Source organism: Erpetoichthys calabaricus, chromosome 3 (assembly GCF_900747795.2).
Source record: "Erpetoichthys calabaricus chromosome 3, fErpCal1.3, whole genome shotgun sequence".
NCBI lineage: Eukaryota > Metazoa > Chordata > Cladistia > Polypteriformes > Polypteridae > Erpetoichthys > Erpetoichthys calabaricus.
In genome coordinates, this window is record NC_041396.2 from 262,412,967 (window position 1) to 262,433,691 (window position 20,725).

Sequence of the window (20,725 nt, forward strand, 5' to 3'; positions counted from 1 at the left end):
ATAATTATTTATTGATGGGTGAACACTTCCTGAACGACATAGTTGTCCAAATGAGGATACGACCGTGAGTGAATGAAAAGATGGAACTCTGGAGAGAGCAACATACAATTTTCCGTGACTGAAAACTGGTTTTGGCAGATACAGGCATATCTTTTTGAAAGTTTGTCCCTGCGCCTTATTAATTGTCATTGCAAAGGCTAATCTAACAGGAAATTGTCTGTGTGTAAAAGTAAAAGGCAAATTTGAATCTGATGGGGTCAGGGATATCTGGGAAATAAGGACAGTTTGTGAGGTAGCAGCTGCGATAGTTTTACACTCCAGTACATTGCGGTGAATGCTGGTAACAGTCAGTCTAGTGCCATCACAGAGAATCACAGAGACTTCTTGCTGGCATGAGGTTTCTGAGAAGTATGACGACTGAACCAATTTTAATTTTGAGTTTATGCGGAGGCATGCCAGTGGGAGTAAGACTGCTAAGAAATTCTTTGGGGAATGAAAGATGTTCTCGGACGTGATGGTGATAGTAGCTGGAAGTATTTGGGACATCGCCACAATTTCTGCCTCGCCACCATAAACTGTGGAAGTATTCATGTAGTCAGCGTATTGTTGAGCAGACTGTATGACTATGCTTCCGTGACTAAGAACAACGGACAGCACATCGCCGAAGTTATCCCAAAGTTGGCAAACAAAGGTTACAGCCATGTTGCGAAGTTCGAGAGCAACAGTTTCGGCGATGACATTTTTCCAGAAATATCCGACTGATAGAAAGAAACAGTTACCTGATGCAGGAATTTGTATAACCTTGAAAGAAGAGTTGTTTCCATGAAATACATGTGAAGCGGTGGCCATGTTAGGAAAATGAACAGTCAACGTGGCTCAGAGGTGCATGTGGACTGTAGCACAGACCAAAGCGACTCAGGATGTGTTTGGTGAGGAGTTGGGGGCGGGCACATGAGCAGGCAGTGTGCATGCCTCGAGAGCGATGGTGAATGCGGGAGGAGGGTTACAGTTGGCGGGCGGGGCTCTGTCGTGCATACCCCATGGACTTGGTCAATTATATATATAGATTTATGTCCATTATATGTTAATGCACCTTTAGGACTGCTGCAATTTTATTGTACTAAGTGCAATGACAATAAAAAGGAACCTGAATCTGAATATTTGCTTTTCTTGTGCACCAAGTGCACCAAAACACTTGTTTCTTTTTTTCCTTCTCCTTCTCCCTTTCCAGACCCAACTAATACATTTATCTTGTCCATGGAAAAAGCAACCAATTAAGAGAACTGAACTGAATGATATACAATAACAAGATTATTTGTATCTATACATTAAATCAAACTATTATTTATATTATCTGAAATATATCTCTTTCATCAAGTAAAGATTAATAAGTGTTCTTTGAATGGCATCTAGATGTGAACCATGGCTGCCATATAGACACATTGATAGTCTTCATTCTATTGTAGTATTTGATGCAAAACCTGAAAACCTGAACAGTAAAAGGCACAGTGCCAGCTTAGTAAATAATGCCACCTGAAGCAAGGCACATTTTTGCCACCCACACCATATATCCTTATTAGACGTGAGATGGTACACAAAATAGGAATTAAAAACCATACAAATGTATAATAAGAATTGAAAATGAAACAAAACTCGAATGTACCGCTTCTTCTGCACGCATCTCTAAATATATGGCTGTTTTACACTGTCCTACACCTACACCTTAACTAAACATGCATGGTGAAAATCTAAGAGACTTTTAATGGACTTTGTGAATGACACATTAAACAGATTCTGAAAATTAATAAAATTTTACAAAAGGACATATTCAGAATATATACAATGTCATGTGCTTGGGATGTCAACCTGTCATAAACAGTGGAGGGCTGGGGGTGGTAAATTCTAGACAACAACATAAATAATAATCCAGCAAAAACAACAATAATAATCATCATCATCTTTGAGCACAGACATGTAAAGTAAAATTAAACACTACACATGGCAACAGAACTACAACCGTAGACTTTAAATTCATTGCTGAAGACTGATTTAGTTCAAAGTATAGGCATCACTCAATTAAAATGCCATAAATATCATCCTTCCTTGTTCACCAATGGCTGTAACTTGATTAATAGCACTTTACACATTCACTGCTGGCACATTAAGAAAATTCTTCATAGTCTATCCGTTGATTGGATGGTGATATTACATTCTTTGCCCACATTAACGTGGATATGGTAATCAAGAATCAAAATAAGTATTTAGAGCATATCATTATACTTAAATTTTATTAAAATGTGTAATTATATTAGGCTAGTCAGTTTAGTTCAAGGTAATAAATGTAATCTAGATGGTAACGGTTATTTTGGGCTACCTACTAGAATTATAATTGTGCTGTCACCAACACTGTAACCTACCAAGTAGGAGGATGAGTTAAATACAGGGCTATCCCATAATTGTCATATAAACAAAGGGTACTTTCGGGCACTCATGTAACATGCATTCAGTCTTTTTAGAGAAATGTGAAAAGCAAAAAAAGAAAGCAATTGCAATGTGACACCTCTAATGCATATTTTTTCTGCAAGAGTTTTGCAGACAGATTTGACAGTGATGATTCCACACAAAGCATCTTTGAGCAATTGCCATCATGAACTTCCCAATTAGTAGACGTCCTTCACTGTAAAGAATTTGAAATCATCATCCAGCTGGTATTCATGTTTGTTTATTAGGTCACATCTGTCTGATGAATTAATTTTTATTAATCTTTCAGATTCAGGATAGGTATCAGTACACAGTCATATTACATTTGATTCACTTGAAAAATTTATTTGAAGAGTCAAGCAAAAAAATCACTTATGAGCTACAAAACAGAATTGAAAAGACACTTTTAGTTGCAATCTGAATGTTTCTGCAGTAGCCTATAGCAAAATACAAAGTCAAATCAAAGTAGGCATGGATTTTTCAACTCATTTTTACCATTGTGGCTTTTCTCTAACATTTCTCCAGGGCTGCACCCCATAGATGGCACCTATGGCAATATGTAAAGATCAGGAAAATGAACACCAATACCAGGCACTGACATGTGGCCTCAAAATGCATATGCGCTATTTGGATTCACAGAAGCTCGAAGTGTGCCAATGTACTGCGAACTGTATTAAGCAGAATTTGAAACTTTTAAAATGAAAACATTTCTCACAGTTTTTGCTGATAGTATATACAGTAAATAAGGTACTGGATGTTTATGTGATTCTCACGCTGCACACAAAATGTTTTTGTATTATTATTTTGAAATGTTAAAAAAAGAAAAAAATTACATGAAAATGCCACCCTTGTCGCCCAAGATAATCGCCTTGTTTCCTTAATCCACTTACCAGCCCTGATGGCCAAATAATTATTTTATTAAACAAAACTATATAATTGAACCTGAGCCACCTAAGTGCTATTTTAGTGGAAATATCAATAACTTTAATTATACCTGCTTTGTTATGGTGGGAAAGGCATTATATTAAGTAAAGTAATTGTTCTGAAGTCAGTCCCCACCAACCTCTTGTTTAAATTAGAGCAATGCCTAATTAAACAATTTATGTTTTCCCAATTACTGTTATATATTGTAAATTCAAAATTTACAAAATTGGGTTTTCTTAATTTGATTGGCAAGCATTAATATAGATAGATAGATAGATAGATAGATAGATAGATAGATAGATAGATAGATAGATAGATAGATAGATAGATAGATAGATAGATAGATAGATAGATAGATAGATAGATAGATAGGGGGAATTTTTACAAGCAAAATATATTAAATAAATAGACTACAGTGAAACACTAAATATTATTAACCTTCACTGCTACCTATAGATGGATAAATAAAGGCAAAGCGCTATCCACTCCATTTTGTGCTCCTAACTACTAATTTGGTGCTTTCAGCTTTTGGGTTGTTGTGATCAGCAACACACAATATGGTGGAAAATGTGAACAGGCCTCCAAATAAAGTCCTCAGTGTTTGTGTGTCAGAGAGAGGATATGCAGCATTATGCATAATGACCAGGAGTTTTGTCTTCATTCTCTCCTCTGCTACTACCTTCAAGAGGTCCAAAGTATGCCCCATAGCCAAGCCTGCCTTCTTAATCAGTATGTTGATTTGATGGGTCTGTCAGTCTTTATGTAAATGTTACCAGCCCAGCACACCATAGCATAGAAAATCACAGAGAGTTCCAGAACCTGTAAAGGCCGTGTCACACACATGCACTTAGGGGGCAGCCAAAGGGTCCAAGTGAATGTGAAATATCAAGAGATAAGGGGTTGGAATGGAGCACTAACAGCTTTTTTCCTCTTCCAATTGACCAACAGAAGAATAATCATTTTCTCTTACCCCAGTCCCACTCAACAACAACACTTCCGGCTCCTCATGATGACATCACTTCCGGTCCCTCAGTGATGACGCCACCTCCGCCCACTCATTGATGACATCACTTCCGGCTCTTTATGGTGTTGTCACTTCCGACTCACATTGATGACGTCACTTCCTTCGAGATCACTTCTGCCTTCTCTCCATTCCTGACTTCCTTCCTGCTGCCATTCCATAAAAGACCTGGGTGAAAATTGCTTCAATATCAAATGTATATTTCATTTTTGATCAGTGTACCAGTCTTTTTTGACTACCAAACATTATACAGGGAATTCAACCCAACTCTTTTCTGTAGTTTGTCTGTGCTTATTCTTCACAGCTGTCATTACCACCATTAAAGGAATGCAGTCTCCTAAGAAAAAGGAGCCTGTCCTGCTCTTCCCTTTATTATATATCTCCTCTGTGTTACAAGACCAGTCCATCCTGTCATTGACATGGACCCCCAAGTGCACCACCTCAACATCCACTTCCTGAATAATGACCAGGCGTAAAGGCTTTTTGGTGTGGCCAGAATCAATAACTAATTCCTTCCCTTTGCTGATACCAAGTTGCAGACAATTCTCTTTGCACTAAAAAGCAAAGTTCTCCAACTGAATCCTACACATCCCACTAGTCAATACACTCCATTAATGCAGAATCATCTAAGAGTTCCTGCAAGTGACATGACATGGCGTTATATTTATAGACGTATAGATGTATAGGGTGAACAGAAAAGGATACAGGTCTGTTCTTTGTGGTGCTCCAGTGCTGCTCACATATACTGTACATCAGAGTCACAGTACTTGAGCTTCATAAATAGTGGTCTGCTCAACAGACAGTCCATTATCCAGGAGACCACAGGTTCTTCCACCTGCATATTTCCAAGTTTACCCCTTAACAGGGATGGCTGGATAATCTGAAGGTGCTGGAGAAATTAAAAAAATACACAATCCCCACAATGCTTCCAGCTTCATACAGCTTTGTAGAACAGAAACACAATTGCATCAAATACTACCATCTTTTATCTGAAAGCCAAACTGCAGTACGCCACATACAGTGTTTGTTACATTGGCATCATTTCATGTTTCTATGTTCATCATCCTGTTTTTCATTCTGCTTTTCGTGGTGTTCTGGTTATTGAAGCTTTTATTTGCTATTAGGTCTGATACTGTTGATTTTCAGCATTCAGTGTGATTTTCCATGGCGTCTGCTCCACTCCTTGTTCTTGTTCTTGTTCTTCTTCTTGTTCTTCTTTCAGCTTCTCCCGTTAGGGGTTGCCACAGCAGATCATCTTGCCTGACAGCTCTATCGTCAACATCCTTTTCCCAATATACCCAGCATCTCTCCTCTGCTCATGTCCAAACCAACACAATCTCTCCTCTTTGACTTTGTCTCCCAACTGTCCAACTTGAGCTGACACTCTAATGTACTTATTTCTAATCCTGTCCATCCTTCTCACACCTAATGCAAATCTTAGCATCTTTAACTCTGCTACCTCCATCTCTGTCTCCTGGTTTCTGGTCAGTGCCACCGTCTCCAACCCATATAACATAGCTGGTCTCACTACCATCCTGTAGACCTTCCCTTTCACTCTTGCTGCTACCCGTCTGTCACATAACACTCCTGATACTCTTCTCCACCCATCCCACCCTGCCCGCACTCTCTTCTTCACCTCTCTTCCACAATCCCCGTTACTCTGAATTGTTGATCCCAAGTACTTAAACTCTGCTCCACTCCTTGCTAACTGTCACTATTAGGACACAGTTAAGAGAGAAAACTCCATAGAAAGACATTGAATTAATGGGAAAATGACAAAAGAGAGTAGGTATTTAAAATGATGGCAAAAATACAAAGTAAATAATGACAACAATTAAAGACAAACATAACTCACTTATTGTGAAGTTGGTTGGAACAAAACCCCGCAGCCACTGCAGGTACTTGGGACTGAGCTAGAGAGCCACTGAAGTGAAGTGTAAAAAAGTCACAGAACCCACAACCCCAAAAGTCCTCCACATGCTATTGTACTGCTGGTTTGGAAGATTTCGTCTGAAAACCTTCATTTCCTATCACTTGTCATACTTGTAATGTGACGATGTTGGAGTCTGCAAACTTGAAAGCCTCCCCACATCCTGTTGCCTTCATGCTTTCACATGCCTCTAGCTGCCCCTTCTCCTTTGAGGCAGCTCTGAGACCTTCCAACCCAATTTATCTGATTAAGTGCCTGATCCCACATGCCTGACTCCTAGGAGGAGACATTGCAATCATTCTTGAAGTGATCACATCCCTGTCCTTTTATGAGCCTGAGAGCACAGTCAAGCTAGGCTGTTGTTTGTGGATTTCTGATCAAGAGAGCTGTGGGGGTGGAAGAGAGGGGAGGAACACCAATTTGGAAATGAGCAGATGACATTTATCAGAGGATAAGGTTCATTGTGCGCAACCACATTTCACTCACAGTGGAGCAAAGTCTGTGGTGGTTCACTGATCATTTTTGGTTTTGAGTTTTTTAGAGTCAGCATACAAGAATTAAAGGGACTTGACATTTTTCACTTCAGCTTATTTTTATGTCATGTGCTGCACATTAGATGGGCTTAGAAATGCATATAGACAAAAACAAGGTTAAATGAAAGAATTAGATCAGCACTGTGGCCTCACCGTAACAGGAACCTAAGTATGATTAATGGCTATGTGGAGTTTACTTGTTCTCCTATATCATGTAGCCTACCTTCCTCAGGTTTCCTAAAACTGTGATGCTTAGGCTGAGCTAATACACGAATGGGTTTGTCACCACTGAGAAATCACTCAGGAGCCTGTGCCTCTCATTGTTTCTACATAGCACAGTAAAATTCTTAATTGCATGTCCTATTCAACATCCGACAATAGCCAGTCTTCAGCACTTTGGTCAGTGCGTGTAACAAACTTACCTCAAAACTTCTGTTTCCCTTACCTCAAGTTGGCTAAGAACTTGGGGCATCCATTATAAATAGAGGAGAATATCACTGGCACAATGGGAGAGACAGCTGCCCTGTAAATCTGAAGCACAGCTGGAGAAGCTGCCAGATGTAGATTTTAAATGGAGATTGACTTAGTGTATGCTATTGGAACAAACTCCAGCTCCCTGCGGACCTGTTATGACATAAGCCGATTAAGAAAATGTACATATATGGAAAATACAGAAAGCAGCAAATTAGAGGAGTATGGCGTGTGGTAATAAAGAGAAAGTTGTTGAAAGGGAGAAAACAAAAAATCCAGACTGTTAGAGGTTTGAAAAAAGTGGGTCAGGGAAAATGGCCTCCAACTTGTGCTTGGGCACAGACATCACATTTGAGCACAAGTAGAGGATCCATGCAAGAATTCAAAGCTCAATCTTTATTTTATATAGTATTGTTACCAGCCAATTGATAAGGGAAAACAAAATAATTAGATCAAATACAAACATTAGACTGTATAATAAAAAATTAAAAAATAAAAAATGTAGAGAAATTAAAAAAACAAAACAGGAAGGCTTCAGGGATTGACCTATGGAAGCTTACAGGTCAGCTTTATTTTGGGGTTAAGCAGTTGTAGAGCCCAAAGAATCAGAATATGGAAAAGCTGTGTATTATGTTAAGATAATATTGCATTGGTAAAATAAACCAGTCAGTGCTTAATTAGGGGTGTCTCTCATTTTAGGTAAAAAAGCTACTAAAGAACTTTATTAGGAATACTTTCCTACAAAATGATATGGCAAAAAGTGAAAAGAAAAAGCAGGACTGTTTACTAAAAAGGAAAGTCAAGCAATGTAACATAATAATAAAAAAGACAATAATTACCACAAAAAAATACATTACATATTAAAGTAATTTTTCATAATTAGGTTACATATATGAGTGTAACATGTATCGAGTGCCCAGAGCATAATGACATTCTGAAAACAACCCATTTGTGACTGAAGTGAAGCTGACAGCGTAAAACAAACAGCAATGTCCCTCTGAGTGTCCAGTTTCTTGTGGTCACCAGGATGATGGTGTCTTGAGGCTGGCAGAGTCCTTTTAAAGATTAGTAGAATGGGATTTGCAGAAGAAGGAGAGGCAAGTGGAATAAACCAGGGATTCATTGTTCTTCATCTGGTTAAGCAATGTCAGAGCTATGGATGATATTCTCCATATCCAGCTCCTTGTGATATTCTTTTCAGTTGATTTGCTTCTTAGTCCTCAGGTGTATCACAAAACTTTGCAAGGAAGATGGTAGCTTTTTAGACTTTGTGGGTTCAAGTCCCACTACGGACACTGTGTGAATATAAGCAAGTCACTTGACCGACCTGTGCTCCAATTGGAAAACCTAACGAAAAGTAACCAGTTGTATCAGAGATGTTGCAAGTCACCTTGGATAAAGTAAATGTACTGAAAAAAATGTAATGGATGAGGTAGACAGTAGTTCAGCATCTTTGACAGCCATCCTGGTCAGTGGAATGATAACATTTTAACCATAAATAGTAACTTCTTCATTATTCTTTATTTACTTATACATGTGTGCTTATGTAAGTAAGTGATTACACAGGAAAAATGTGAACAAAATTCTTCTGAACTGTAGCAGCATTTCCAAACCCAGCAGCCATGACAAACAACTTCTATTTTGTATGGCAAACAACATCCCAAGGCACATAGAAAGTGCAGCTACACAACTCAACTGTATATATAACCGAAGGAATGCACAGTCCATGAAACCAGAATGTTGGGGTACCAACCAGGCCTCCCCTTTTAAAATATACAATGTCCTCAAAGTAAACAAGCGTGTGACAATGTGACAAAATATAAGGAGACAAAGAGCAGGAAAGCAAAGCAATATTCAGAGTGGTTTAATGCTCTCTTGAGGGCTCAGTATTCAGATGGGAGTTTCATTCTGCAGTCGGTTCTCTCCAGAATGAGATGCGCCATGCCGGGAGTGTCTCAGTGTTGTAGTAAAGAGTTCAGAAGGAGCCGAGTCAGTTTCCCCTCCATGGGTGGTTTTCTCAGGGTTGCAGGAGAAAAAGATGATAGTGTCAGTGACAGCACACCCTCATGTTCTTAAGTGGTATTGCTTACCTCGGATGAACCTGGAAGGTGAACCTCAGACATACGTGTAACAATATATATACTGTCACGTACGTGCACATAGGAGACAGCATAAGGGCTCGTATAATGGCAATTACACTTTGGACCAGGGGATGGTGCTGTTCTGTAATACCTTTGCTCTTCCTCCCTCTACAGGATGGATGAATAACAACCTCATCATGTCTGACATCACTTCCGTCATCCACCCTCCTAGACCCACCCCTTCCTGCCAACGCTTTATAAGATCGAATACACCACCATTTTGAGTCAGTCTACTGCTGGACTCCTGTTTGAAAATACATACGGGGTTCACCATGGTGCACCAACTCCTCTTCAAATTCTTTGCTTTTTCTTACTATACTTACTATTCTTAGCCAGTATTCCCTTTGGTTACTTCAAACAGTCCAGGCCGTTAGTCTGAATGGATTCTAAGTTGTCCAGATGTCAGGGTGCCTGGTCATGGACCAATGTCCTATTCAGGGTTGGCTCCTATCTTATGTTCGATGTTGTTGTGTTAGGATTTGTGCCGTGTAAACCTTTACTGGCTATAGTGGGGTACCCAGTTACAAACCTGGAGGTCTGCAGGTTTTGTAATTTGAATCTAGGCCGAACAAATAATGAAGCGTGGTATTTAATTATAGGGCTTGTTAGAGGTTTTATTCTTCCAAGACAAAAACTGCTTATTTTTTGTTTTCTGAGACCTATATCCGTGTTTCCTGGTCCTTCCCTTCTCTCTCATTTATTTCAAAACATTGTATTAACACAGATAGTTCATGATGAATGTACACAGGTTCAAATGGAAGCATGTCAGCTGGAGAGCTGATGTCTACTTTGTCATTTGCATCTCATTATTAAATGAAGGCTGGTTAAGAAAACAGGCAACAATTGAAACTGAAATGCAGCAGTTTAAAACTTAAAGAGGCAATTAATGGGTTGAATTGAAACAAGCAAGCTCACTTAAAGTAAGTCCCAATAATGTTATTTTATTAGTAAATTAACAGGTTTAAATACAGAAACTTGCTAAAGCAAAAACCTGCAGCCACTGTGGGCTTCCAGGACTGTAACTGAGTACCCCTGGGCTATGGTATGTTCACAAAATGGATGGATGAACATTCCTGCTACTATTTTTCTTCTATTCAATGGATGTATCTATGAAATATGCCAATAAAACAGCTGAAGGTAAGACACAAGTGTATGGGCCTTTAAGTTTCAGTGAAATGTATTCCTTTCTGGTTGTTACTACATAATTATAATGATTAACTGAATAATAATTATAATATGTATTCATTTCTCATTTGTTGAAAGTGAAATGCAAAAACTGTTAGGACGAGACCCCACATAACACATACAGAAAGCTGTCAACAAACCTACACTCTTTGAGATTATAGCTTGAAAACCTGAAAAGACCACGAGCAGCTAATCTAAAATGAAAAGCAAGGAAGCAAGTTTATCTTAACAATGTTATGTCATAGCCTGGGCTGGTTCCCTGTCTTTTTCTTTCTTTTATAGTTGAATTATTATTTTTTTTGTTTTTATGCAATTGTTCTTAACGTTGCTTTACTTAAATATTGTTTAATTATTATGTATTGTATATATGGCCTTTTACAGTTTTCCCATTCTCTAATGACACTTTAAGCTGTCAAAGCAGCATGTGAATTTCTCCACCAAACGTAGTTACTTGTGCACAATAGGACTGTATTTCTCATTCTATTTTTACAAATTGAAAATGCTTTAGTGCATATATGACTACATGACAAGTACAATTGTCCAGAATTTGAGCAATTATCAATTGTATTTGTCCTTCTGATCAAAATAGGCTATGTTACTTCTCAGCAAAATAATTTTAAACCTCAAAATGTGTCAGAATTCTCTTTTCGTGTAAGTCACCACATGTCCTGTATGTTTCATGAATTGTAGTGATGTGGAGTTATTGTAAAACACTGACAAAATGGAAGTTTCTCACATCTTAGATCAACCAATGACACTAGTTGTTAAGATAGCTCACAGGTGGGATTCCAGAGTATGAGGATTGTCAAACACATCTATACAGACTGAGTTTGTAGTCTTTCTGAACGTGGAAGAACCTTCTCAGGAAAGCCCTGAACTTGGGCAACAACCTGTTGATGGTGGTGCATGGCGGTTGTATGAGTGCAAGACAGCAAAACAGAAGAAGAGGCAGAAGAGTGCAAAGGCACAGAGCTGTTTGAGATGAAATACAGGCCACACTTGTGGACCATGTCATTAACCCTTGTCACACACACGCACTTACGAGGCAGTCAACAAGCCCGGAGGTGAGTGAAATATCACGAGACAAGGAGATGATATACAGTACTAACGCCTCTCTCTCTCTCATCAGACAAAAATAAGAAATATAAAGTACCTTCCATACTTCCGGGATCCCAGGATGGCATCCAACTCACCATGACATTACTTCTGGTTCATTCCGGATGACCTCACTTCCGGCTTCCAAAGATGACATCACTTCCATCTGACAGCCATGACATCATCTCCTGCCAACTCACTTCCATCCACCATTTTCACTCTGCATAAAAACAGCATCTTTTCTGATGTATGTTGTTGAATGACTGTAAAGTAATTTAACCACATTTCTGGCTTTTTGCATTCCTTGTCCTTTGGACATTACATGGGGACGGTCCCCAACTCTTTTTTGTTGTTGTGGAGTACTGTTTTCATCACACCTGCAGATTCTGAGTTTTCTTTCCAGTTTGCATGCTTGGTTCTTTTGCTTTAGCCACACACAGGAAAGTAAAACCTTTTACTGTTAAATCAATGCCTGGATGCCTGAATAGTATTCAGTTTGATTCATGGTAGCTAGAACAATAGCAGTTTGGTACAGTAGACACCCAATGTGAGTAGAAAAATGTACAACAGGACTTCCTGGAATGAGAAGATTAGGAACACATTTTGACAGCAGTGGATCTACACAATGTGAAAGGAACTTCTCATTTTGGTGACACTGACTAATTCATTGAGACAATAATTTAATTTTGAAGTATGACTTTTGAGTGAAAAAATGGCTTTTGCAGGAGGACTATGGTGTTGTGCTGTATCAAATATAGTACACTATTTTGACAAATGTAAGTGGAGTTATGAGAATGATAACAGTGTTTCAAGGAATGACCCTAAGCAACTGAGAAAAAGTTTAAGGTACATTCCCTATGTTCTGTGGTGGAACCCCCAAAAAGTGGGGTCACCATGACATCACTGCTTTATATTCTGGCTGAGGCCTCAGTCCAACAGGGGTTCTTGTGAGGTTGTCAAGTGTTTATCATTGTTGTAAGTACTGTTTGAAATGTATGGGTTTGTGGATTTTTTGATCTGCCTTTGGATTTAAGATTGGACTTATTCTCCTTGGGTTTCCTTTTCAGGTATTCTTTTTACCTTATATTTTGCCTTTCTCTTGTTTTTGCCTTTTTTGATTATTCAATAAGTTCTTTAATATACATATAAGAACCTTTTTGTGTTGTCTTAAAGGCCAGAGGTTTGTGGTTTCTCTCTCTCCCTTAAAAGGCTTTTTTGTGTATTTTTGAGTATTTTCAGCTTTTAAGAACCTGGGCCCCATTTTGGACCTCATAAGGCCTGGAAGCATTCCTGTTGTGTTTGGGGCCTGTCTCCCTGGGGTGATGTCTATTTTGGGAATAGATTCAGTACAGTCCTGATCATACCTGGGGTATTTAGAGGCCTGTTCACAATTTCCACCATATTGTGTGTTGCTGATCACAACAACCCAAAAGCTGAAAGCACTAAATTAGTAGTTAGGAGCACAAAATGGAGTGGATAGAGCTTTGTCTTTATTTATCCATCTATAGGCAGCAGTGAAGGTTAATAATATTCAGTGTTTCACTGTAGTCTATTTATTTAATTTATTTTGCTTGTACAAATTCCCCCTATCTATCTATCTATCTATCTATCTATCTATCTATCTATCTATCTGTCTGTCTGTCTGTCTGTCTGTCTGTCTGTCTGTCTGTCTGTCTGTCTGTCTATCTTATAGTCTTCGTATTAAATACACAATATCTATATTACTAAACAGGTGGCACGGTGGCGCAGTGGTAGCGCTGCTGCCTCGCAGTTAGGAGACCCGGGTTCGCTTCCCGGGTCCACCCTGCGTGGAGTTTGCATGTTCTCCCTGTGTCTGCGTGGGTTTCCTCCGGGCGCTCCGGTTTCTTCCCACAGTCCAAAGACATGCAGGTTAGGTGGATTGGCGATTCTAAATTGGCCCTAGTGTGTGCTTGGTGTGTGGGTGTGTTTGTGTGTGTCCTGCGGTGGGTTGGCACCCTGCCCGGGATTGGTTCCCTGCCTTGTGCCCTGTGTTGGCTGGGATTGGCTCCAGCAGACCCCCGTGACCTTGTGTTCGGATTCAGCGGGTTGGAAAATGGATGGATGGATATATTACTAAACCAGTTTAATTTATGCATGGACAGCGGATGCACCGACGTGCATGCGCACTGCGCCCCAGAGTCAAACCCAGCGGCTTCCCAGAGTCAGTAGGTGGCGCCCAAACAACACAACCTGTAAACTAAACTTGCTCTAATCCACTGTGCCAGCAGTCAGTGTCAGCAGAGGCAAAGGAGTCACGGCTCCAAATGGAAAGAGCTCAACGATTTGTAATACAAAACCGAGCCCGTAGTTCCCAGAGTCAGTGCGTGGCACCCAAACACCACAACCTGTAAACTACACCTGCTCTAATCCACTGTGCCAGCTGTCAGTGTGTGTAAGTTGGAGTATGCTTCCTAACAGTAAACGACTTCTACCTAACGACACAGCCACAGAACAACAAAGACGAGACCGCATGGATAAAAACAATACACGGAGGCTCCTACGATGCGCTTCAGATACACCAGAAGCAAAGACGTCCCGGCTCCACAATGAAAGAGCTCAACTAACAGAAATACAAAACGAGCCCATATGGATAAACACAATGAACGAACGCACCCACAACGCGCTTATGACACAGCAGAGGCAAAGGAGTCACAGCTCCAAATGGAAGGAGCTCAACGATTAGTAATACAAACACGAGCCCGTATGGCTATGACCTGTAAACGAGCCCGTATGGATAAAATTAATGAACGAAGGCGTCCACACAAAGAAACTGCTTTAGTACAAATAGGTTTATTTAATTAAATGAAAACTTTACCATGGCTACGACCTCTGAACTAAACCTGAGGTAAAGCGTGCACGCCAGGTTGTATAGCCGCCCGAACACGACCGCCCACACCACCGCACCGGATCCACCGCCATTGTCACTTCAGCACGCGAATCCGCCGCCATCAGCAAACGACTTCTCGCTGACGACACAGCCACAGAAAAACAAAAAAAGACTGCATGGATAAAAACAATAAACGAAGGCATTGTACAGCTCCAAAAAGAAACCGCTTTAGTACAAATATGTTTATTTAATTAAATGAACTTTCACCAATGTTTAGACCTGGAGGTTGGGGAGGCCATGGAAGTCATTTGAGTTAATCACATTTTAATAAGTTTATGGGGGCTTCATCCTCCTGGAACAGAATAGGATTATGAAAGTTTAGTTTTTGACTCACAGGGTGTATATGACCCTGAAAAATGGCCTCATATACTTTGGGTATTATAAAACCATGCACAACAATTATCAGACCTAATGACACCCACAAGATGGATGCCCATGACATTACAGAGTCCCAGCATGCTTAAAAATTGGCAGCAGACATTGTGGGTTGACTTTCTCCAATTGTTAACCCATCCAGATGTAGGAAATAGGGTGAAAGATGATTTATCAGACCAGTGTATTGTTCAGGGGTTCTGGAGTTGTGGTTCATACAGCAGGGTATGCATCTTTGTTTGCTAGACTTGAATACAAGAAGTTTATGAATAGCAGCTATGACATAAATTCCAGCTTTGTGAAGCTCACAATTTCTATTTTTTGTTGAGACTGTGTTCCTGAGGTGGTGGTTCATTTCTATTGTGACTTTAAGGCTGCAGTTTTGTGGCATTTACCAACTATCCATCAATCCCTGTTGCTGAGCTTCAACTTGTGACCACTGTTCCTCTTTGCCAATGCAGTTTGTCCATGTTTGCCATACGCTATCATTATTTATCATTATCAGGCACCAACTATTTGGTGGTCTTTGAACTCTCCTGGTTGCCTCATGTTGCTTTGAAAACTCAAATATCAAAGTGCTAATTGTCAGCCCTTTTTTAGAGCTGACACATACTAATTGATAATCAACCTAAAATGACTCACCCTTGCAGCTGTATTTATAACTGTTATTTAGATACTTCAAAGTTAAACTCTTTTCTTATGTGGTATTTTTGTCCACTTTTTTTTTGTCTGTGTGAAACAGAAGTTTTTAAAAAGCCATGACAGATGTAACCTGCTTGTCAGCTGTGTGTAACAAGGCATATTGAAGAGACTAAGGCCAGTGATGAAAGATTATCTGTTCTGAAGAAAAATATTAAACTATTTGAATTGTTACAGGCAATGGCTGCACCAGACCTAACACAAATAATAACAACCTTGCAACTTTAAATGTGAGAATGTATAACAATATCTAAAAACAGAAGGAACAATGCATGGAGTGAAATATGTTTTAGAACAATCTTTAGATTTTTTTGAGAAGGTCTGGCTCAGTCATCAAAAAGGTATCGGAAGGACTAGGACATGGATTTATTCTTCTGAACAGTAAGCCAAAGATGAGAATGTGAACGCCATTGAGGAGCACCTACTGGTCAGCTGGGCGATGAGTTGAACATTACAGGACATTGAATAGATCCATTCACCTGAGGAAGGTCTGAGGTAACCTGTGGGGCAAACTGGACAAAAATCAGTCTCCAGAGCTAGATGGGCACGTGTAATACAAGCAGAATGTACTGGAACCATTCTCATAGGTGTTTCTATAAAGGATTGGAGGGTAAATAAGTAAAGATTTGGAACAGGAGTACTTTTCTTAACATTTGTTACACAATAAGGGTGTTTTTCTTCATGTTGTGTAAGTCAAAGGGGAAAAGAAGTCAAGCCAAAACATAACATGTTGTAACCAGTCCAAGGGGACAAATGCATTTTGAAAGTATTGTAGAAAAGAGAAGAATGCTCCCTGCCCTCATTTGAAATGTATCATGCAGAGGTTTTATAATTAAACATTGCGAGACCCCCACTTTTCTCCTTATCTCCCTCTTCATAACTAAAGTGTATTTTATATAGCAACTTTCTGTATTAAATACAAGATGCCACACAGGCAAACTAAAATAGTCAGCAACAGAATATTTCTACAATAGGATGGTCACACAGTGAATCTGATTGAGACAGCAGCTTGTGCTCTTCAGCAAAGCACCTCAGGCATTAGACCAAAGTGCTCACCAAGATACAAATGCATCAACACAAAGATGGAAACTGAGCTGCACACAAAGGTGTGTCTGAAATCCACCATGTACAGAGCAAATGTGAATAGACTGGCACTGGGAGAGAAAGAATATTGGTTAGCAACTTATTCCTACTAAGCTAACGTTTAAACAGTGCAAGCACTTCAGTGGTTGAGTAGTGATTTGCGTAATCAGCATCCTGGGTGCAAATCCTGTTCCTGGATGTTGTCCATTTGGAGTTTGCATGCTGTTTGTGTGCCGGTTTTCCTCTGGTTGTCCTCTCACAACCTTAAAGACACGCAGGACAGATTAAATGAAAACTCTAAACAGGAAAAGGTCTGGCACCTCGTACGGGGCTGTTTATAGCCTTATGTCCAGTGCTATTCTAGCTCCCATGACCCTAAGTTGATTTTAGACTAGGGCAATGAATGATTGGATAACATTACATGTTTTAAGGCATTGTATTTGTAAATGTCTAAAATGTTCTGAGCCTGCACAAATGAAGATGGGTAAAATGAAACTTCCACAAAGCTTACAGTATTATGAAGGACCACTCCAACCCATCCCACTGTCTCTTTGTCCCACCTTCATCTGACCGAAGGTTCTATAGGATCCAAACCAGTTCTGCCAGGTTCTGCAACAGCTTCTACCCCTTGGCTGACCTCTGAACTTTGTGCTGCCCTTCTCCCCTCAGATCTTCTAGTATCTTATTTATAGGCAGTGCATTTGTTACTTTTATTTATTTATTTATTTTATTTTTTTCCATTACTATCCACTCATTTACCATTTATTTATATAATTATAGTATATTTCTTCATTTGTCTTGCACGTGTCCTGTGTTTATTTATATGCTGCACGGCAGTCCTGGGGAGCGTTACTCCATAGCACACCATATGCTGTAATACTGTGTTTAGATGGCATGACAATACGCCCCTTGACTTGGAATCGAATTGAGGAAATAACTTTGGTATTTGGCGTCCTCTGCTGGACATTCTTAATACTGCACCTCCATTTTCTGCATTTCTGCTTTCATGAAAGCCACAATTCCTGATATTTTTATTTTTTTTATTTTTGTCTGAAGGACTTGGGTAATGTATTTAATGGTCTGTTGTGCAAGCATGAAAGAGATAATTGTAATTTTTAACTTTTTTAGCTTTTTGCTCCTGCCAGCATTTTAACATTAAAAACTTATACAGTGGAACCTCTAGATACGAGTTTAATTCGTTCCAGCACTGAGCTCGTATAGCGAATTTCTCGTACCTAGAACAAACTTCCCCATTGAAAATAATGGAAATCCAGTTAATCCGTTCCGCACCCCCAAAAATATCAACATAAAAATCAATTTTCCTAATAAATAACACTGGTAAATAATATAACTGTAGTTTACCTTTATGAAGAGTCCTGGCTGGCTTGAGGGAGACGATAGGGAGTAAGTAAGTTAATTTCAACGGCCATGGCTTCCTTTTTTTTCTTTGCAGCACTATCTGAGGCAACAATCTTCTTGAGAGGCATCGTGGAATAATTATTTTCACGTTAAATGCAAAAAAAACAATGAAATCACAAGCGCACGCTACGGGAGAACAAGGAACACTGAGTGAGCTGACGGGCGGGCAGCGTCAGCTTGGGTGAATCCCCAAGTCGAGGCGGATCGGGAAACGCGTCACGCATACCCACAGCCTGGCTCGTGGCTCGTTACGTGAGCCAATGCTCGTATTTAGATCCGAATTTTTCGCTCATACTTTCCTCGTATCTTGAATTTCTCGTATACAGAGGTGATTGAATCTCGAGGTTCCACTGTATTTCTCTCAGTCACTTTTACTAACTCTTTGAATAAGTTGAGGTTCAAGTTCAAGCACTTTATTGTCTGTTATTGATGGATCCCTCAGTATTTATCAGTTTTAATCAGTAGTAATTTAGATTTTGGCATTTTCTTCAGGTACATCCCAAAGACATGCATTTTAGGTTAACTGATGATTTTCTAAATTGGCCCCATGAAAGTGCAGTTGCATATGTAAGTAGGCCCTACAATGTACTGTCATCCTATCCAGCTTTGGTCCTATTGCTCCTGGCATAAGTTTCATCCTCAATGACCCTAATGTTTCCAAATGTTATGTTACATTTATATACCAATAAGCTGTATAATTTTCGGACTTCTGTCTGGTTGCCTTATGTATGGAGTTTGCCTTTGTTGTGCATTCATTTTCCTTACCCTCTTATTCTAATATAAGATGTCTCTCCCAGCAGCATCAGGTGCAAGGCAAGAATCAGTCTTGGGGAGTCTTGTACCAGTCCACTACAGGGCACAGTCACTCACAGGAGGCCATCTTATTACACCAGTTAATATGTTCCTAAGGTAAACTGTATCGGGGCCATGGTGGTGCATAATTTTTTATAAAAAACATGGGGCTCAAGCTTGTTGGTATGGGTGTGTGTTGCTAGAAAGCCACATGTTCTCTGGGGTGTTCATTGAGGAAATTGGCTGTTTGCTTGTTCTTGTGCAACCACAATCAGCCCAGCCATTGCTCATTGACAATCCATGGTTTATTAAGTCAAGCACCTGCACCCACAAAGTATAAAAGGATCCTGAGTAGGGCAGAAATGGAAAGAGGAAAAAGAAAGAAAAGAATGGGAGAAAATCAAGGAAGAAAGTATGGCATGATCAAAGTAAGGCGAACAAGAGGCACGGCAGTCCAGTGGCCCAGCAAGGAACAAGGGGAACGAACGAAGCGCTAGAGGTACTGTAGGTCACTCCTGCCAAGCAATTTTAAGAAGCAGCAGCAGCCAAAGGTTTTGAAGGTTGTTGCACAGATGCAGAAGGATGATGATGGGATGACAGAGACAGTCTTTGGGTGTCCTATCAGGTTATAGGCTGAGGCGATGAGGTTAGATGCATTTAGGTCTGTGGCAATGCACAATTTTAAGTAAATAAAAGTAAGGTCCAATGGCCAGGGAGGATGGAAAAAACAAACAAAAAAAACTCCAGATGGCTGGGGAAAAAAACAAAATCTGCAGGGGTTCCAAGGCCATGAGACCACCTAGCCCCCTCTAGGCATACTATGTAACATAAAAGATCTCAATCAGTCCTCGTGGTTTTCAGGCTTCACATGGAAGAATTAGATGATGATGGTCATGTGGACCTCTGGTCTTCAATCCATCAATGTAGGGACAGCACGGTGCTTTGATCAGGTAGTGGTGCTGCAGATCGCCACCACAGAAAACTGGAAAAAGAGCAGCAGAGAAAATAGGGGTTAGTATGGATTGTGAAGCCTTGATGAAAATAATAATTAAATGCATATACAGAATATCAGGGTTAAACTAAAATGAAGCTGTAAGAAAGCCATGTTAAAATAATGAGTTTTTAGCAGTTTTTTTAATAATCAATAGGACAGAGACATTGAGTTTAAGCTTTTACTTAACAATTTAATTTGTTGTCTAATATAGAATAGCCACAAATATAAGCAATACAAAAGAATCATACGATGCTGTCTTCATTCAGTCTCAGTTGACAGTTCCCATATGGCCCAGGTTATTCAGACTACAGGTTACACAGGTCTGCAAAATTAAACTCATTAAAATTGTTTTAATTGTGATTAATTATTTTTATTTGCATTTTTAAAAACACAATAAACTCTGTAATTAGAATGTATCCAGCACATCTCTTGACATACAAAATTATAAAGAAAATTGATTAAAACTGAACACAATTTATGTCAGCAATATATTTTCTAAATCAATTTAACGTGAAACTGTTTAATCAATCTAGTATTTTATATACATATGTAAAGAAAACAACAATAAATATACATTGACTTTCATGCAGTTTTGTCACTTCTTAGTTTTTTTCATTTGGCGGCCCATCATTTGTTCACTTTTTCTGGTCCCTCCCTATTAACCATCCAACAGGAGT